Genomic DNA, 22,504 nt, shown 5'->3' on the forward strand with positions numbered 1-22,504 from the left:
GTGGAGATGTCTGAGCAGGGAAGCTGTCAGACATTCACTGCGCATGCGCCGAATACAGGCGCTCACAAGGAGGATAGCATTCAGGAGGAGATGGGCGGGCTGGAGGGACGCGCTGGGCGGCGGCCGTTTCTGAAGGTAGACGGAGCCTCTAGCTGCTAATGACGCCCCCATAGCACCTAGAGGCTCATTAGCATATTAATAAAAGTTCTTTTTTTAGCAAAACGGCTGCCCCAAAAGCAATTATATTAGGATGGTTGAGCAGAGCAGACACTAGCGGATCGCTAGTGTCTGACAGCTAAATATGTGCAACGAAGTGGTAGAAACCCTTTAAGACTTAACTTTTAATTCATCATTAAAATAACATACCCAAGAGGAAGCAGAAGGCCGCCCGCCCGCCAGGGTGTAACACACTTATCACAAATCACTCAGTGGTGAATAAATTCAGTATTGTTATATTAGTGCCAGGGGACATAGAGGTGGGGGGGGGGGGACTGGGTCTCTTCCTCTTAGTAAGCCCTCCTCTAATGATCCTCTACGCTGGGGATCAACAAGCTCACCCTAGACAGGGCGATCCCACTGCGTGTCTCCTTCCTCCTAGTGTAACCCTTAATATCCCTATGCTGCGCCAATTGACTGCCCAGCTTCGTCGGGGAAAAGGAGCAAGCGGAGGAACTGACACCTGGCACAATAAAAGGAAAGGCCTAATGCACACGGCCGTTGTTTTGGTCCGGATCCGAGCCGCAGTTTTGGCTGCTCGGGTGCGGACCCATTCACTTCAATGGGGCCGCACAATATGTGGACAGCACTCTGTGTGCTGTCCGCATCCGTTGCTCCATTCCGTGGTCCGCCCAAAAAATATAGCATGTCCTATTCTTGGCCACGCTTTGCAGACAAGAATAGGCAGTTATATTAAAGGCTGTCTGTGCCGTTCCGCTATATTAAAGGCTGTCTGTGCCGTTCCGCAAAACTGTGGAACGCACACGGACACCATCCATGTTTTGCGGATCTGCGGTTTGCAGACCGCAAAACCCACACTGGTCGTGTGCATGAGGCCAAACACAAAGATATAGCTACATAAAGGAATTACGCAGGTATATGATCTCCTGCCCAGGCATAGACATGTACTTATGCACAAAAGATCAAGCAGTATATAGCTATGTCCCAGTACCACTCTGCCCGACGCGTTTCATTAGCCTGAGGCCAACTCATCAGGGGACTTACAGCAATGAAATAACAAAAGATTAAGCAATAGATAAAGTGGAAATAGGAGGTAAAACTTAGCTTAACAGCAACAGCAGAGGCTCCATCTGGTCAATCTAATGGAGTACTTTGCCCTCATAGCACAGCCCTCTACTTTCTCTGAAGCTGATAGTCATCCAGCCGGGCTTTTGGCAGCAGCGCATGTAATGGCGTGCAATTGGGCCTTTTAAAGACAGCCGCGCTGCACATAGGCCGCATCCCATACGGCACATGACCCGTCATGCAATCGGGGAGCCATGACATCACAGTCACATGAGCCGTCACGTAATCAGACGGGTGTCGGCGTGGCAGTCCCAGGATTAGGGATGAAGGTAGTGTCTGTAGTGTACCAGGCACTCCCCTTCAGTGACACTGCTAGGAGGTGGGTAATACAAAAGAAAAGGATGTCAGTTAAGTCACAGACATCCCTGTTAGTTACTCCAAAGTAGTGCTACATACAATCGGGCGCCGATCAAGGCAAAAACAGTATAAAATATCTCTGCCAGGTCTGAATAAACGCTCAATATGGACCAGTCAACATAATAGGACCAGACAGTCATTATAGCGTAGTGAGATTATGAGATTCCAGTGAGATAAACTATAATCACTGGCACTTACCGCAGAGGGAGCGCCTGGTGAGGTCAAATGAAACAGCCATAAAAGAGCTGTTCATTTAACCCCTTTGGTTGGGTGGTTTTGAGCAATAAAATCCACCAGGTCTCCCTATACAGTACTCTCCTCTCCCAGTCCCCACCCCTTTGTAAGGAAGGGGGATAGATCCAATCCTCATGAACATCACCTTAGAAAAATCACCCCCATGTAGGAGTTCAACATGTTTTGCCAGAGGAGTATCACTTTTGTGACGCATATCCCCCAGGTGCTCGCCCACTCTTCTTCAGGGTTCTCAATTCCACAGCCACATACTGCTGTATAAATCACTCCTTTAGACCGACAGTTAATAAAGCTTTTGATGCTATATTTTGTGTGTGTTATATTACTGGTGAAAGTGCGACCTTGGGTGATATGTGGGCAGGCTATGCAGCCACTACAGCGGTAACATCCACGGATGGGATGTAACCATCCCCCGTTTTTTGGGGATGTCAGTGGCTATGGACGAGATGGTCACGTAAATTGCGTCCTCTCCTGTAAGTAATTTGTGAGGCCTCCGCTATCATATTACTGATGTCAGGATCGATTTTAAGGATACCCCAATGTCTAGAGATGATGTTTCTCACCTCATTGGCTCCACCATCAAATGTAGCTATCAAGCAAATAGAGTCTTTCCCCTTCTGTTCTTTCTTAGGGTGCAAGAGTTCCGTGCGGTCACTAATTAAGGCTCCCTGATACACCTTCCTTAAAATGTGATCCGGATAGCCCCTTTCACAGAATCTTACATTCAAATCTGCCTATGGGGATACCCTGTTTAAGGGGTTGTGGATGATACCTGTCCCACTTCAAAAGCGAGTTTGTAGATGTGGGCTTCCTGAAGGTCTTGGTTTGAATCTCCCACCCAGGGTCCCTCTCTATCAAAATATCCAGAAAGGGGAGTGTGATGAGACCAATCTTGCCACATTGCATTGGAGAAGCCTGGTTGCCCGCTTGCTTCCTTTAGACTATGGCCCCATGTTGAAATGCTTGATTTCCCCCTGCAAAGACTATGTGAAAGAATTTGGCTCCATGGCAATTGAACTGTATTCGTGTAGTCTGAGTGCCATTCAGCTAATAATTGAATGCACTCAGACCTGAGCTATCTGGGGATATGTTAAATGTCTATGTTTTATGCAATAGCTGCACAGTTAAATATTCTTATGTCTTTTTTTGTCTTTTGCTACAATGTGGTTAATGAAGTTTTTTTCCTCTGCCCTTGGAGATAAATTGGATTACTTCCCAATTATCTCCAGGACAGAAGACATTGTGTAAAACTGTGTATCCTCCTGCCTGTGATAATTACATTAACCCATTGTGTAAGGTAATTGTATCACAGGCAGAGGGGAGGATTTTGTGTGGGAGTGTCTGAGTGTATTGTACGTGGTTACTGGTTGTTTTACAAAAACCTGTGGGTGGTACTAATGAGTAAGAATGTGTATATAAGAACAATAAACACACAGCTCTGGCTGCCCACTGCTTGACCTTCAACACAGAGCCTCATCTCATTCTTGGCGGGATTCACTGTATGCTGTTAGAGACTGATTGCTAAAAGGTGTAAGCCGCTTGGGTGCATTTTCTATTCGTCTGCTAGCAGCTATTCATGAGGTTCCGTTCGGGAGTTTGGTGTCTTTAGTAGCTGCCTTTGCATCTGGAAAGGGAATATCTCATAAACAGCGTTTATCCCCTTTTATGCCCGGGGTGCCGTTACAGGGAGCGAGTTGGTTACAATTTCGAAGGTAAAATTAAGGCCTATGTTATTCCTGTTCAAGGCCACTAGCAGATTTTTTAAATCCTTCTTTGCCACCCCGCCATATGACAAAAATATCATCTATAAATCTAGCCCACATCACAATATCCACTGTAAGTGGGTGGGGGGGGGGGGGGGGTGTTTCAGTATAGACTATGCACTTCTCCCACCAGCCCAGGAAAAAATTTGCATATGATGGTGCACAAGCTGGTGGAAGTAGGTGCCGTCAAAGAGAAAGGAAGGACTCAACCGCTTTTAACCCAAGGTGGTATGGGATCGAGGAATACAGGGCCTCTACGTCATGGAGTAACTAACAGGGATGCCTGTGACTTAACTGACATCCTCTCCTTTGTTTTACCTGCCTCCTAGCAGCGTCACTGAAGGGGAGTGCCTGGTACACTACAGACACTCCCTTCACTGATCCTGACTGCCGCGCCTGCCACTGTCTGATCACGTGACGGCTCATGTGACTGTGATGTCATGGCTCCCCGATCACGTGACGGGGTATGTACCGTATGGGATGCAGCCTATGTGCAGTGCACGCCATTACATGCGCTGCTGCCAGAAGTCCGGCTGGATGACTATCAGCTTCAGAGAAAGTAGAGGGCTGCGCTATGAGGGCAAAGTACTCAATTAGATTGACCAGATGGAGCCTCTGCCGTTGCTTTTAAGCTAAGTTTTACCTGTTTTTGCACTTTATCTATTGCTTAATCTTTTGTTATTTCATTGCTGTATTTCATTGTTGTAAGTCCCCGGATTAGTTGGCCTCAGGCCAATGAAACGTGTCGGGCAGAGTGGTACTGGGACATAGCTATATACTGCTTGATCTTTTGTGCATAAGTACATGTCTATGCCTGGGCAGGATATCATATACCTGCGTAATTGCTTTATGTAGCTATGTCTTTGTGTTTCCTTTTATTGTGCCAGGTGTCAGTTCCTCCACTTGCTCCTTTTCCCCGACGAAGCTGGGCAGTCAATTGGCGCGGCGGCATAGGGATATCAAGGGTTACACTAGGAGGAAGGAGACACGCAGTGGGATCGCCCTGTCTGAGCTTGTTGATTCCCAGCGTAGAGGATCATTAGAGGAGGGCTTACTAAGAGGAAGAGACACAGTTTTCCCTTCCCCTCCCTATTCCCCCCCCCCCCCCCCTCTATGTCCCCTGGCACTAATATAACAATACTGTATTTATTCACCACTGAGTGATTTGTGATAAGTGTGTTACACTCTGGCGGGCGGCCTTCCTCTTGGGTATATTAATTTAATGAGGTATTAAAAGTTGTCTTAATTGAGGTCACCCACTAATTCAGTCTTTCTTGTATTTATAATTGGGTACACATTTATTGGTTATTAAGAATGACCATTATCTCCCCATGGTTATTTAAATATATCAGGAAAACCATGGCCCAAATATCATGGACAAAATAGATACTTTGAAAAAATACAAATTGACAAATGACTGGGATCAGCATCATCACTGATCCTAGTCATTGAGGCCGGGTCCTGGCTGTATTATATAGCTGCCACCCAATGCATATCGAGCCCACTCCTAACTCTTTACAGCACATCATGGCGTAATTTTTCTGTGAATCAAAGTGCAGTGAAGATGTCATCAGGCCTGGGCCTGTCAAAGTGCAGGGGGCACGGCAGCTGCAGAGAGAGTGGAGCTTCTAGGTGTAACAGCAACGCCCCTGTTGCTCCTACAGCTCATTTGCATATATTAAAACATAATTTTTCTCCGCAATCCGCACACATATGTACATGGGACCAACACAGATGCCTTCAGCTGCCAAGTGCACATGTAAGGCTACTTTCACACTTGCGTTTGATCGGATCCGTTCTGAACGGATCCGATCATATTAATGCAGACGGAGGCTCCGTTCAGTACGGATCCGTCTGCATTAATAACTTAGAAAAATTTCTAAGTGCGAAAGTAGCCTGAGTCAATGGGGGACGGATCCGCTTGAAGATTGAACCATATGGTGTCATCTTCAAGCGGATCCGTTCCCATTGACTTACATTTTAAGTCTGGACGGATCCGCACGCCTCCGCACGGCCAGGCGGACAGCTGAACGTTGCAAGCAGCGTTCAGCTGTCCGTCTGGCCGTGCGGAGGCGAGCGGAGCGGAGGCTGAACGCCGCCAGACTGATGCAGTCTGAGCGGATCTGCATCCATTCAGACTGCATCAGGGCTGGACGGAAGCGTTCTGCTCCGCTCGTGAGCTCCTTCAAACGGAGCTCACGAGCGGACAGCAGAACGCTAGTGTGAAAGTAGCCTAACAGGTCAGCCAGTTTCATAGATATAAATCTGCTGACAGTAATTTTTTTTTAATGCAAACTTTGAAATCTTGTACAATCCTGCATGTATGTATAGTAATTTGCGATTGCCCATTGAAATGCACTGCTGCCATATTGTAGATTTGGATGAGACAAGTACTGAATATCCCCATGTGTATGAGGTCAAGCAGTCACAAAGGAATATGTGATAATTATATCCCTTCACAACCAGGACACCGGCAGTCCATTTATATTCAGGTAAGTAACAGGGACTGAAGATTTCTCTTCAACCTGGTAATTAAATTCATTGTCCCCTGCGGCTAAGACGATTTAGTTACATTGTTGCTAAGGTTGAAGAAAGACCAACCTGATATACTTTGTTAAAGGGAGCCTATCATGCAGTCTATTCTGTGGGAAGCAGGTTATGGGGCAGGCGGAATTCAGCAGATTAGATAGTGTTTTTTTGGGAAAAGGTTATGGGTAACTTGCCGTTTTTTCTGTGTAATCTTCTCCTCTTATGAGTCTAGGGGGCGGTCATTGACTGACAGCTATCTCTGTATACACATTCATAGAGGGGGGTTGTCAATTATGTTTTTTAATGTAGTATATGTGTTTGAAAAATTATGCCTTAAAATACAGCTTGTTATACAAAAAACAACCCCCTCATTTGGTTACATTAATGGAAAAAATAAAAGTATTGCTCTTGGAAGGCAGTGAAGAAAAACAAAAAAAAGTAAAGCAGCCTGTTGATGAATCTGTTGTAAGATACACTGGAGGAGAGAACCCGGCACCCCAATGTGTTTATTTTCTAATTAACCACTTCCCAACTGCTCATAAACTATAAATAGGTATCCGAACTCGGCTTTGGTTCCGAGGTACCAATTGGTACAGAAGCCGAGTTTGGATCACCATAATCGTATCAACCTGCAGAATAAAGTTATATCATACACAAGATGAGCCTCATAAAAAATAAACAGACAGATTTTCAATTTTTACTCACCTCTCCTCCCAAAAAATGAGAGAAAACCCCAAAATGGTGCCAATAAAAATACAGCTTGTCCCACAAAAAATAAGCCCTCACACAGCAAAGTCAACAAAAAATTTAAAATTCATGGTTTTCAATATTTTTTTCTAAATTCTGTGATAAAAAAATCCAGATGCCCTTCCCTTCTGAGCCCTGGCATATCCCCAAACAGCAGTATACGACCTAAAGTGGGGCACTCCTGTACACAAGAGAAAATGGATAGCAAATTGTGGGTTGATATTCTCCTGTTATCCTTTGCGAAAAAGACATTTTTGGACATAAAGCACCCTCTTGTAAAAAAAATAATAATAATTAATTTTCCATTTTCACAGCCAAGTGTTATAAATTCTGTAAAACACCAGTTAGGTCAAAGTGCTCACTACATTAAAAATTCTATTTGCAAAACGTGGTCACTTTTTGGGGGTTTTCACTGTAGGGGTACCTCAGGTTCTCTTCAAATGCAACATGGCGTCCAGAGACCATTCTAGAAAAATCTGACCTCCAAAAACCATATGACGTTACTTCCCTTCTGAGCCCTGCTGTGTGCCTATACAACAGTTTGCGACCACAAATAGGGTGTTTATGTAAACTGCAGAGTCAGAGTAATAAATATTGAGGTTTGTTTAGTTGTTAACCTTAGATGTGTTTCAAGAAAAAAATTATTAGAATGAAAACTGCGAAAAAAGTGAAACTTAGAAATTTACCTTCATTTTGCTTTAATTTCTGTGCAATACTTAAAGGATAAACAACATTTCTAAATCAGTTTTGAATAGTTTGAGGGAAGTAGTCATTTATGGGTGGTTTCTAGTATCTAAGCTCCCCAAAGTGACTTTGAATCTGAATTGGTCCTTAAAGTTGATTTTGGAAATGTTCTTGAAAATTTTTAAAATGTATTCTAAAATTCTAAACCTTCTAACGTCCTAAAATATAAAATACCATTACCAAAATGATGCCAACATAAAGTAGACATATGGTGAATGTCAATTAATAAGTATCATTATGTGTCTTAAAAGCAAAGATTCAAATTTAGAAAATAGTAAATTTTTCAAAATTTTGGGTACATTTTTGATTTTTTTTTTTTAAAATAAGGTTAAAACAGTCAAATTTACCAGTGACATGACGTATAATGTGTCATGAAAAAACTGTCTCAGAATGGCTTGGATAAGTTAAAGTTTTCCAAAGTTATTACCAAATAAAGTGACACCTGTCAGATTTGCAAAATTAGGCTTAGTCAGGGGGGGAGGTAAGTGGCCTGGTCTGGAAGTGGTTAACTAATAAAATACTATGATGTCAGGTGAAGAACATGCTGCTGTTCAATAAAACTGCAATATGTGAATGGAGATAATTTCCCATCCACATGACAATGTCTATTTGGTCACAACAACAAACTAATCTATGCAGTTTTACAGAGTGGCCAGCAGGTGGTGCTAATTGCACATATTGAATGCAGCAAAACACATACATTGTACAATATTCCTAGCGAGAGATGATTCTAAATGAATCGAATACGGCTGCTTTCACACCTGCGCTATTCTTTTCCATTATAGGAGCAGAAGAACAGAAATAGCAGAAGTGTTGGATTTGGCAAATAACTGACAGCAACAGAGCCTAAGGCTACTTTCACACTAGTGTTTTTTTTGCGGATCCGTCATAGATCTGCAAAAAAGCTTCCGTTACAATAATACAACTGCATGCATCCGTCGTGAATGGATCCGGTTGTCTTATGTAGCCAAGACGGATCCATCATGAACTTCATTGAAAGTCAATGGGGGACAGACCCGTTTTCTATTGTATCAGAGAAAACGGATCTTTCCCTGTTGACTTACATTGTGTGTCAGGATGGATTAGTCTTGCTCCGCACCACTTTGCGGACAGAAACTCTGCTTGCAGAGCTATTCTGTCTGCGATGGGGACGCAACCTAATGGAACGGAATGCATTTTGGAGCATTCCGTTTTGTTCAGTTCAGTTTTGTCCCCATTGGCAGTGAATGGGGACAAAACAAGCATTTTTTTATGATGGATCTCAATAGCGGAATTGAAAACGCTAGTGTGAAAGTAGCGTAACAGATCCCATTGATTAGAATGGGATCTGTTTGGTTTCCATAACATTTTATAGCGGAAAAAGAAGGTCCTGCATGCAGGGCTTTTCTCCCCACTATTTTTTTACAATTTCTGTGATGGAAGCCCTGAATGGAGCTTTGAATTAGATGTGAAAAGTTTCACAAATTTCACAAAAATTATTCTGCCACACGAATTTAAAGTTTTAGCGACTTTCTTCGTAGGAATCACGCAAAACTGCACATGGCATTTTACTTTGCAACAGGAAAATGGCAGGAAGGATGAAGACAGTGGATCACATGACCTTCCCACTGTGCTTTGCCTGCAGCCAATCGGGGGCAGGATATTAGCTTCTAAAATTCTAAACCTTCTAACATCCTAAAACATAAAATAACATTACCAAAATGATGCCAACATAAAGTAGACATATGGTGAATGTCAATTAATAAGTCTTAAAAGCAAAGATTAGAAGCAAAAATAAGACCTCCTATGTTGATAGGTTATCCATTGTCAGTTTATTGGTGCTGTGAAGGGAAGATTTTATCTGAAGGGTAATCCTTGTGATAATAGTAGGTGGAGAATTGGGATAACAATATGACAGCTCTGTTGTTCTCGTGATAATCATAGATAAAGATGCCAACAGAGGGGTGCTGCATTGATTAGTGTCATGTGGGATACTCTAGTTGAGTCACTACAGGGGCTCTCTCTGGTCGTAGTGAGACTGTGTGCTACTAGTCCAAACAAAGAGGAATTTAAAGAGCCAGGACAGGAAGTGGAATACATTGAGTGGCCTAAAAAAATGATATCCAGAAAACCATCCACTCTTATACATACAATATTCACATATAGGCTGTTAATATGTGATTAAAATGTTCATGTCCATTTAAAGGGGTTTTCTGAGATACAAACCGGATTCCCCAAAAGTTGGGACACTATACAAATCGTGCATAAAAACCGAATGCTATGATGTGGAGGTGCCAACTTCTAATATTTTATTCAGAATAGAACATAAATCCCGGAACAAAAGTTTAAACTGAGAAAATGTACCATTTTAAGGGAAAAATATGTTGAATCAGAATTTCATGGTGTCAACAAATCCCAAAAAAGGGACAAGGCCATTTTCACCACTGTGTGGCATCTCCCCTTCTTCTTACAACACTCAACAGACGTCTGGGGACCGAGGAGACCAGTTTCTCAAGTTTAGAAATAGGAATGCTCTCCCATTCTTGTCTAATACAGGCCTCTAACTGTTCAATCGTCTTGGGCCTTCTTTGTTGCACCTTCCTCTTTATGATGCGCCAAATGTTCTTTATAGGTGAAAGATCTGGACTGCAGACTGGCCATCTCAGTACCCGGATCCTTCTCCTACGCAGCCATGATGTTGTGATTGATGCAGAATGTGGTCTGGCATTATCTTGTTGATTAATGCAGGGTCTTCCCTGAAAGAGATGACGTCTGGATGGGAGCATATGTTGTTCTAGAACCTGAATATATTTTTCTGCATTGATGGTGCCTTTCCAGACATGCAAGCTGCCCATGCCACATGTACTCATGCAACCCAATACCATCAGAGATGCAGGCTTCTGAACTGAGCGTTGATAACAACTTTGGTTGTCCTTGTCCTCTTTGGTCCGGATGACATGGCGTCCCAGATTTCCAAAAAGAACTTTGAATCGTGACTCGTCTGACCACAGAACGGTCTTCCATTTTGCCACACTCCTTTTTAAATGATCCCTGGCCCAGTGAAAACGCCTGAGCTTGTGGATCTTGCTTAGAAATGGCTTCTTCTTTGCACTGTAGAGTTTCAGCTGGCAACGGCGGATGGCACGGTGGATTGTGTTCACTGACAATGGTTTCTGGAAGTATTCCTGAGCCCGTTCTGTGATTTCCTTTACAGTAGCATTCCTGTTTGTGGTGCAGTGGTGCAGTGTCGTTTAAGGGCCCGGAGATTACGGGCATCCAGTATGGTTTTATAGCCTTGACCCTTATGCACAGAGATTGTTCCAGATTCTCTGAATCTTCGGATGATGTTATGCACAGTTGATGGGGATAAATGCAAAGTCTTTGCAATTTTTCGCTGGGTAACACCTTTCTGATATTGCTCCACTATCTTTCTGCGCAACATTGTGGGAATTGGTGATCCTCTACCCATCTTGGCTTCTGAGAGACACTGCCACTCTGAGAAGCTCTTTTTATACCCAATCATGTTGCCAATTGACCTAATTAGTGTTAATTGGTCTTCCAGCTCTTCGTTAAGCTCAAATTTACTTTTTCCAGCCTCTTATTGCTACTTGTCCCAACTTTTTGGGGATTTGTTGACACCGTGAAGATTAGAATTAACATATTTTTCCTTTAAAATGATACATTTACTCGGAATAAACGTTCTATTACAAATAAAATATTGACATTTGCCATCTCCAAATCATTGCATTCGGTTTTTATTCACAATTTGTTTAGTGTCCCAACTTTTTGGGAATCCGGTTTGTATTTTAACTGATGACCTATCCTCAGGATAAGTCACCAGTATCTGATCGGTGGGGGTCCAACCACCAGCACCCCTGCTGATCAGCTGTTGAGAAGTCATCAGCACTCATAGCCTTCTCTCAGCTCACCATGCACAGTGCCGTACATGATATCGGCTATGCTTTGTATCGCAGCTCAGCTGGCCTGGCAGGACCCTAGGAGCCAGTGGTGGACTGGGGCTTCCACCTGGCTCTTGCGGCAGGTGCGTGTGCGCTCCTCAATGGGAGTGAGGCCACGCTGAAACATCAGCAGCCCCATGTGGGGTGTTGTGTAATTCTGCATGCACCCGGGACCCAGTAGGGATTCGGGTCTTCTGGGTGCCTCATGGCTTTAGGGCCTGGCTGTCTGTCTCATGGCTTAAGGGCCTGGCTGTCTGCCTCAGGGCTTCGGGGCCTGGCTGTCTGCGTCAGGGCTTCGGGGCCTGGCTGTCTGCCTCAGGGCTTCGGGGTCTGGCTATCTACAGGGCCTGGTTGTCTGCCTCTTGGCCTCAACGTTTATGCCTGGTCGGCTAACGCCTGTCACGTTTATGCCTGTTGAGTCTGTGCCTGGCTGCCCAAGCCTCCAATCTATCCAGATCCATCTGTAGCCGTATACTGTCCTCTTCTGTGTTAATTACTTTACACAGTTTAGTGTAATCTGCAAAAATTTATATTTTACTGTGCAAGCCTTCTACAAGATCATTATTAAATATATTGAAGAGAATAGGGCCCAATACTGACCCCTGAGGTACCACACTAGTGACAGTGACCCATTTCTCATTTTATATACTAACCTTTTATGTGGCACAGTATCAAATGCTTTGGAGAAGTCAAGATATACGACATCCATTGACTTACCACTGTCAAGCATAGAACTTACCTCCTCATAGAAACGTATTAAATTAATTTGACATGACCGATCCCTCATGAAGCCATGCTGATATGGTGTTATATGCTTATTTTCATTGAGGTACTCCAAGATAGCATCTATTAGAAGACCTTTATTTTTGAGGACTTTATACCAGTTAGTGAGGTCAATGGCCTCTTATAGCTGGTCAAATTTTTATTTTTTGAAGCTTGGTATTTCTGTGCCTCCCTGAAGAAACACTCTTTTGAATGACAATTGGAAGGTGATTATTTTATGTCTACTATATCTCAGGTGTATCCCAACCTGCATGTCTGTTCTGTCAGGTCTTTTGGTGAAGTCCAATATGGCCGTCCCTCTAGTCGGATCCTGAACCAGTTGGATAAGGTAATTGTCTTTGGTCATTGCCAGGAACCTGTTTCCTTTATAAGATCTATAGGTTTCAGTTTCCCCATATGACCAATGAACGTGACGTGACATCACATGGCTTAGGCAAAACTGCGAGAGCTGGTGCCTTCTCAAACAGCGGATCTGCGAGGGTCCCGGGTGTCAGACTCCCACCAATCAGATATTAATGACCCATCCAGAGGATAGGTTATCAGATAAAATATCTCAAAAAGCCCCTTTAAATTTTAATTGGACTATTTTTCAGTGATTGTGTTTATAGCACTGGCCCTATGGCGACCTAAACCTAGTTAATATTATTCTGCTTGGCAGCTATATGATTTTTTATTTTTTTTTCCCTCCATGTTTTCATATCCTTAGAGACTACACATGTGCCCTCACAGATATTTTCCTGTAGTGTTGACTTTACATAAAGACAAACTCCTCCTCTTTTCTGTATTTTTTACAGTACTTTCTGAGCAAACTCTAACCCTGTAAGTTTACCGCCCAGTTTTAATTATCCTCCAGCCATTTTTCCTACTTTGTCATTTTTTTTTTAGACATCATTTATTCTAATTTGTGAATTTTATTAGTAAAGCTTTTTACATTAGTATACATGCAGATTTGAGGTTTTGAGTTATTTTTTTTTTTTTTTTTTTTTTTTTTTTATACTTAATCCATATGAACTATTCTAACCCCTCCCTCCGTTCCTCTCCCAGTTTCATTAATACACCCCAGGTCACTATGTGCATTATCTTTCCTTCTTGGGCGTCATGCACATGACCGTATTTTACATCCGTGTCCGATGCTCATTTTTTGCGGATTGCTCATGGATCCATTCATTTCTATGGGTCCACAAAAAAAAAAAACAGCACAATGTCCTATTCTTGTCTGTTTTGCGGACAAGATTACCCATTTCTGTTGATGAGAGACAGAAAAATGTGGAAAACACACAAAAGTCATCCGTGTTGAGGCCTTATACTGTAATTGCTTTTACCCCAAACCAAGTTTAAATACACCTCCAACTTTCTAGCCATCTTCTGCCCAGAGCATAGCTGCACCCTCCTGACTGAGGTGCAGCCCATCCTTACTGTAAAGGCTAGAAGCCAAAGCGAACCAGCAGGAAGGAGAAGTATACTTCCTTTATAGTTTTCATTCCCTTCCAACCCACCTCTGGGTTTGGTTTAAAAAACTGCATCACAAATTGCCACACAAAGCTATGTGTGACACCACCCTCAAAGAGAATTGTGCCCAAAATATTGTAACACTCCAATACAAAGATTTCCTGATTTACCTCGACATACCGGCTGCTCATTTTAAGTAATTACTTTACTAGAAATATGTAAACTATACATGATCACAATCAATCCTGGTTCTTCTCCATGCGTTCAGTGAGCAGTGCACACGCGCTTAACATAAATCTTATTTTTAGAAGACTTAAATCCTTTTGTGCCAACATGTTACTGCACGACTTGACCTTTTGGCAGAAATATTTAACTTCAGATGGATATAAGCCTTAGGTTTTATTATCGTATTTTAGATATTCTATACCTAACTGAACAAATGTCTAGCCAGGCACCAAACATTTGCTAGGAGGAATCTGTCAACAGATGTGGAAAGATGAATGGAAAATAAAAGTTTACCATTCACTCTCATGTTACATCCTCATCATAACTGATTAATATGGTTTACAATTACCTTAAAAAGTTATTGCAGCGAAAAAGACTTCATAAACTGTTCTGTAAAATTGCCAATGTTGTTTATAGCATAAACTGGAGAAATATATCACATAAGGGCTTTATCGTTTTATAATCCTTATAACATTTGAGTGAATGTGTTCTGTGATTATACAAACTGTGTGCCTGCAGTATTAAGCTACTTACATGTCAGCATTTTTGTTGGATCTGGCATGGATCAGCAAAAACGCTTCCCTCTGGATAATACATCCGGCAGGATCCGCTATGAACGGATCCGGTTATCTCTAAAATAGCCATGAAGGATCCGGCACTAAAACCATTAAACATCAATGGGTGCTGGATCAGTTTTCTTTTGTGTCTGAGAAAACCGATCCGGCACCATCGACTTACATTGTGAGTCATGACTAGAGTTGAGCGAACACCTGGATGTTCGGGTTCGAGAAGTTCGGCCGAACATCCCGGAAATGTTCGGGTTCGGGATCCGAACCCGATCCGAACTTCGTCCCGAACCCGAACCCCATTGAAGTCAATGGGGACCCGAACTTTTCGGCACTAAAAAGGCTGTAAAACAGCCCAGGAAAGAGCTAGAGGGCTGCAAAAGGCAGCAACATGTAGGTAAATCCCCTGCAAACAAATGTGGATAGGGAAATGAATTAAAATAAAAATTAAATAAATAAAAATTAACCAAAATCAATTGGAGAGAGGTTCCATAGCAGAGAATCTGGCTTCCCGTCACCCACCACTGGAACAGTCCATTCTCAGATATTTAGGCCCCGGCACCCAGGCAGAGGAGAGAGGTCCCGTAACAGAGAATCTGTCTTCATGTCAGCAGAGAATTAGTCTGCATGTCATAGCAGAGAATGAGGCTTCACGTCAGCCACCACTGCAACAGTCCATTGGCATATATTTAGGCCCAGCACCCAGGCAGAGGAGGGAGGTCCCGTAACAGAGAATCTGTCTTCATGTCAGCAGAGAATTAGTCTGCATGTCATAGCAGAGAATGAGGCTTCACGTCAGCCACCACTGCAACAGTCCATTGGCATATATTTAGGCCCAGCACACACACAGGCAGAGGAGAGAGGTCCCGTAACAGACAATCTGGCTTCATGTCAGCAGAGAATCAGTCTGCATGTCATAGCAGAGAATGAGGCTTCACGTCAGCCACCACTGCAACAGTCCATTGGCATATATTTAGGCCCAGCACACACACAGGCAGAGGAGAGAGGTCCCGTAACAGAGGATCTGGCTTCATGTCAGCAGAGAATCAGTCTGCATGTCATAGCAGAGAATGAGGCTTCACGTCAGCCACCACTGCAACAGTCCATTGTCATAAATTTAGGCCCAGCACCCAGGCAGAGGAGAGAGGTCCCGTAACAGACAATCTGGCTTCATGTCAGCAGAGAATTAGTCTGCATGTCATAGCAGAGAATGAGGCTTCACGTCAGCCACCACTGCAACAGTCCATTGGCATATATTTAGGCCTAGCACACAGGCAGAGGAGAGAGGTCCCGTAACAGACAATCTGGCTTCATGTCAGCAGAGAATCAGTCTGCATGTCATAGCAGAGAATGAGGCTTCACGTCACCCACCACTGCAACAGTCCATTGGCATATATTTAGGCCTAGCACACAGGCAGAGCAGAGAGGTCCCGTAACAGACAATCTGGCTTCATGACAGCAGAGAATCAGTCTGCATGTCATAGCAGAGAATGAGGCTTCACGTCACCCACCACTGCAACAGTCCATTGGCATATATTTAGGCCTAGCACACAGGCAGAGCAGAGAGGTCCCGTAACAGACGATCTGGCTTCATGTCAGCAGAGAATCAGTCTGCATGTCATAGCAGAGAATGAGGCTTCACGTCAGCCACCACTGCAACAGTCCATTGGCATATATTTAGGCCCAGCACCCAGGCAGAGGAGGGAGGTCCCGTAACAGAGAATCTGTCTTCATGTCAGCAGAGAATTAGTCTGCATGTCATAGCAGAGAATGAGGCTTCACGTCAGCCACCACTGCAACAGTCCATTGGCATATATTTAGGCCCAGCACACACACAGGCAGAGGAGAGAGGTCCCGTAACAGAGGATCTGGCTTCATGTCAGCAGAGAATCAGTCTGCATGTCATAGCAGAGAATCAGGCTTCACGTCAGCCACCACTGCAACAGTCCATTGTCATAAATTTAGGCCCAGCACCCAGGCAGAGGAGAGAGGTCCCGTAACAGAGAATCTGGCTTCATGTCAGCAGAGAATCAGTCTTCATATCATAGCAGAGAATCAGGCTTCACGTCACCCACCACTGTAAGAGTCAATTTTCATAAATTTAGGCCCAGAACCCAGGCAGAGGAGAAAGGTCCCGTAACAGACAATCTGGCTTCATGTCAGCAGAGAATCAGTCTGCATGTCATAGCAGAGAATGAGGCTTCACGTCACCCACCACTGCAACAGTCCATTGGCATATATTTAGGCCTAGCACACAGGCAGAGCAGAGAGGTCCCGTAACAGACGATCTGGCTTCATGTCAGCAGAGAATCAGTCTGCATGTCATAGCAGAGAATGAGGCTTCACGTCAGCCACCAGTGCAACAGTCCATTGGCATATATTTAGGCCCAGCACCCAGGCAGAGGAGGGAGGTCCCGTAACAGAGAATCTGTCTTCATGTCAGCAGAGAATTAGTCTGCATGTCATAGCAGAGAATGAGGCTTCACGTCAGCCACCACTGCAACAGTCCATTGGCATATATTTAGGCCCAGCACACACACAGGCAGAGGAGAGAGGTCCCGTAACAGACAATCTGGCTTCATGTCAGCAGAGAATTAGTCTGCATGTCATAGCAGAGAATGAGGCTTCACGTCAGCCACCACTGCAACAGTCCATTGGCATATATTTAGGCCCAGCACACACACAGGCAGAGGAGAGAGGTCCCGTAACAGAGAATCTGTCTTCATGTCAGCAGAGAATTAGTCTGCATGTCATAGCAGAGAATCAGGCTTCACGTCACCCACCACTGCAACAGTCCATTGGCATATATTTAGGCCCAGCACCCAGGCAGAGGAGGGAGGTCCCGTAACAGAGAATCTGTCTTCATGTCAGCAGAGAATTAGTCTGCATGTCATAGCAGAGAATGAGGCTTCACGTCAGCCACCACTGCAACAGTCCATTGGCATATATTTAGGCCCAGCACACACACAGGCAGAGGAGAGAGGTCCCGTAACAGAGAATCTGTCTTCATGTCAGCAGAGAATTAGTCTGCATGTCATAGCAGAGAATGAGGCTTCACGTCAGCCACCACTGCAACAGTCCATTGGCATATATTTAGGCCCAGCACACACACAGGCAGAGGAGAGAGGTCCCGTAACAGACAATCTGGCTTCATGTCAGCAGAGAATTAGTCTGCATGTCATAGCAGAGAATGAGGCTTCACGTCACCCACCACTGCAACAGTCCATTGGCATATATTTAGGCCCAGCACCCAGGCAGAGGAGGGAGGTCCCGTAACAGAGAATCTGTCTTCATGTCAGCAGAGAATTAGTCTGCATGTCATAGCAGAGAATGAGGCTTCACGTCAGCCACCACTGCAACAGTCCATTGGCATATATTTAGGCCCAGCACACACACAGGCAGAGGAGAGAGGTCCCGTAACAGAGAATCTGGCTTCATGTCAGCAGAGAATCAGTCTGCATGTCATAGCAGAGAATCAGGCTTCACGTCAGCCACCACTGCAACAGTCCATTGTCATAAATTTAGGCCCAGCACCCAGGCAGAGGAGAGAGGTCCCGTAACAGACAATCTGGCTTCATGTCAGCAGAGAATTAGTCTGCATGTCATAGCAGAGAATCAGGCTTCATGTCAGCCACCACTGCAACAGTCCATTGGCATATATTTAGGCCTAGCACACAGGCAGAGGAGAGGTTCATTCAACTTTGGGTAGCATCGCAATATAATGGTAAAATGAAAATAAAAATAGGATTGAATGAGGAAGTGCCCTGGAGTCCAATAATATATGGTTATGGGGAGGTAGTTAATGTCTAATCTGGACAAGGGACGGACAGGTCCTGTGGGATCCATGCCTGGTTCATTTTTATGAACGTCAGCTTGTCCACATTGGCTGTAGACAGGCGGCTGCGTTTGTCTGTAATGACGCCCCCTGCCGTGCTGAATACACGTTCAGACAAAACGCTGGCTGCCGGGCAGGCCAGCACCTCCAAGGCATAAAAGGCTAGCTCTGGCCACGTGGACAATTTAGAGACCCAGAAGTTGAATGGGGCCGAACCATCAGTCAGTACGTGGAGGGGTGTGCACACGTACTGTTCCACCATGTTAGTGAAATGTTGCCTCCTGCTAACACGTTGCGTATCAGGTGGTGGTGCAGTTAGCTGTGGCGTGTTGACAAAACTTTTCCACATCTCTGCCATGCTAACCCTGCCCTCAGAGGAGCTGGCCGTGACACAGCTGCCTTGGCGACCTCTTGCTCCTCCTCTGCCTTGGCCTTGGGCTTCCACTTGTTCCCCTGTGACATTTGGGAATGCTCTCAGTAGCGCGTCTACCAACGTGCGCTTGTACTCGCGCATCTTCCTATCACGCTCCAGTGCAGGAAGTAAGGTGGGCACATTGTCTTTGTAGCGTGGATCCAGCAGGGTGGCAACCCAGTAGTCCGCACAGGTTAAAATGTGGGCAACTCTGCTGTCGTTGCGCAGGCACTGCAGCATGTAGTCGCTCATGTGTGCCAGGCTGCCCAGGGATAAGGACAAGCTGTCCTCTGTGGGAGGCGTATCGTCATCGTCCTGCCTTTCCCCCCAGCCACGCACCAGTGATGGACCCGAGCTGCGTTGGGTGCCACCCCGCTGTGACCATGCTTCATCCTCATCCTCCTCCACCTCCTCCTCATCCTCGTCCTCCTCGTCCTCCAGTAGTGGGCCCTGGCTGGCCACATTTGTACCTGGCCTCTGCTGTTGCCAAAAACCTCCCTCTGAGTCACTTCGAAGAGACTGGCCTGAAAGTGCTAAAAATGACCCCTCTTCCTCCTCCTCCTCCTCCTCCTCCTGGGCCACCTCCTCTTCCATCATCGCCCTAAGTGTTTTCTCAAGGAGACATAGAAGTGGTATTGTAACGCTGATAACGGTGTCATCGCCACTGGCCATGTTGGTGGAGTACTCGAAACAGCGCAACAGGGCACACAGGTCTCGCATGGAGGCCCAGTCATTGGTGGTGAAGTGGTGCTGTTCTGTAGTGCGACTGACCCGTGCGTGCTGCAGCTGAAACTCCACTATGGCCTGCTGCTGCTCGCACAGTCTGTCCAGCATGTGCAAGGTGGAGTTCCACCTGGTGGGCACGTCGCATATGAGGCGGTGAGCGGGAAGGCCGAAGTTACGCTGTAGCGCAGACAGGCGAGCAGCAGCAGGATGTGAACGCCGGAAGCGCGAACAGACGGCCCGCACTTTATGCAGCAGCTCTGACATGTCGGGGTAGTTGTGAATGAACTTCTGCACCACCAAATTCAGCACATGCGCCAAGCAAGGGATGTGCGTCAAATTGGCTAGTCCCAGAGCTGCAACGAGATTTCGCCCATTATCACACACCACCAGGCCGGGCTTGAGGCTCACCGGCAGCAACCACTCGTCGGTCTGTTGTTCTATACCCCGCCACAACTCCTGTGCGGTGTGGGGCCTGTCCCCCAAACATATGAGTTTCAGAATGGCCTGCTGACGTTTACCCCGGGCTGTGCTGAAGTTGGTGGTGAAGGTGTGTGGCTGACTGGATGAGCAGGTGGAAGAAGAGGAGGAGGAAGCCGAGAAGGAGGAGGTGGCAACAGGAGGCAAAGAATGTTGCCCTGCGATCCTTGGCGGCGGAAGGACGTGCGCCAAACAGCTCTCCGCCTGGGGCCCAGCTGCCACTACATTTACCCAGTGTGCAGTTAGGGAGATATAGCGTCCCTGGCCGTGCTTACTGGTCCACGTATCTGTGGTTAGGTGGACCTTGCCACAGATGGCGTTGCGCAGTGCACACTTGATTTTATCGGATACTTGGTTGTGCAGGGAAGGCACGGCTCTCTTGGAGAAGTAGTGCCGGCTGGGAACAACATACTGTGGGACAGCAAGCGACATGAGCTGTTTGAAGCTGTCTGTGTCCACCAGCCTAAATGACAGCATTTCATAGGCCAGTAGTTTAGAAATGCTGGCATTCAGGGCCAGGGATCGAGGGTGGCTAGGTGGGAATTTACGCTTTCTATCAAATGTTTGTGAGATGGAGAGCTGAACGCTGGCGTGTGACATGGTTGAGACGCTTGGTGACGGAGGTGGTGGTGGTGGTGTTGGTGGTACATCCCCTGTTTGCTGGGCGGCAGGTGCCAACGTTCCTCCAGAGGCGGAGGAAGAGGCCGAGGCGGCAGCAGCAGAATAGGCCGAGGCGGCAGCAGCAGAAGAGGTAGCAGGGGGAGCCTGAGTGACTTCCTTGGTTTTAAGGTGTTTACTCCACTGCAGTTCATGCTTTGCATGCAGGTGCCTGGTCATGCAGGTTGTGCTCAGGTTCAGAACGTTAATGCCTCGCTTCAGGCTCTGATGGCACAGCGTGCAAACCACTCGGGTCTTGTCGTCAGCACATTGTTTGAAGAAGTGCCATGCCAGGGAACTCCTTGAAGCTGCCTTTGGGGTGCTCGGTCCCAGATGGCGGCGGTCAGTAGCAGGCGGAGTCTCTTGGCGGCGGGTGTTCTGCTTTTGCCCACTGCTCCCTCTTTTGCTACGCTGTTGGCTCGGTCTCACCACTGCCTCTTCCTCCGAACTGTGAAAGTCAGTGGCACGACCTTCATTCCATGTGGGGTCTAGGACCTCATCGTCCCCTGCATCGTCTTCCACCCAGTCTTGATCCCTGACCTCCTGTTCAGTCTGCACACTGCAGAAAGACGCAGCAGTTGGCACCTGTGTTTCGTCATCATCAGAGACATGCTGAGGTGGTATTCCCATGTCCTCATCATCAGGAAACATAAGTGGTTGTGCGTCAGTGCATTCTATGTCTTTCACCGCTGGGGAAGGGCTAGGTGGATGCCCTTGGGAAACCCTGCCAGCGGAGTCTTCAAACAGCATAAGAGACTGCTGCATAACTTGAGGCTGAGACAGTTTCCCTGGTATGCATGGGGGTGATGTGACAGACTGATGGGGTTGGTTTTCAGGCGCCATCTGTGCGCTTTCTGCAGAAGACTGGGTGGGAGATAATGTGAACGTGCTGGATCCACTGTCGGCCACCCAATTGACTAATGCCTGTACCTGCTCAGGCCTTACCATCCTTAGAACGGCATTGGGCCCCACCATATATCGCTGTAAATTCTGGCGGCTACTGGGACCTGAGGTAGTTGGTACACTAGGACGTGTGGATGTGGCAGAACGGCCACGTCCTCTCCCAGCACCAGAGGGTCCACTAACACCACCACGACCATGTCCACGTCCGCGTCCCTTACTAGATGTTTTTCTCATTGTTATGGTTCACCACAACAACAAATATATTATTTGGCCCAATGTATTGTATTCAAATTCAGCGGGATATAAATTTGAGGCCTAGTATTTAGGCGCTGGGTGACCGGTATGGATTTAGTGACAGAATTAGACTTGGAAATGCACAGAAGCGTGTGTGTGAAGTTATTCTGAATGACCCTATGTGCACCTTCAATATGATCTACCCTTTTAGGGATAGATTTCAAATAGCTCTGATATAGCAGAAACGACTAAATTATGAAATTGCTAAATTGGGAATTGTATTTCAACCCAGAACAAAAAATGTGCTTTGACGGACACTAAATAACTTTCCCAGCCACAACAGGACAGCGGTAACGAGAGATTTAGCGGGATATAAATTTGAGGCCTAGTATTTAGGCGCTGGGTGACAGGTATGGGTTTAGTGACAGAATTAGATTTGGAAATGCACAGTAGCGGGTGTGTGAAGTTATTCTGAATGACCCTATGTGCACCTTGAATATTATATACCCTTTTAGGGATAGATTTCAAATAGCTCTGATATAGCAGAAACCACTAAATTATGAAATTGCTAAATTGGGAATTGTATTTCAACCCAGAACAAGAAA

The sequence above is a fragment of the Bufo gargarizans genome, chromosome 1 (assembly GCF_014858855.1).
Source record: "Bufo gargarizans isolate SCDJY-AF-19 chromosome 1, ASM1485885v1, whole genome shotgun sequence".
NCBI lineage: Eukaryota > Metazoa > Chordata > Amphibia > Anura > Bufonidae > Bufo > Bufo gargarizans.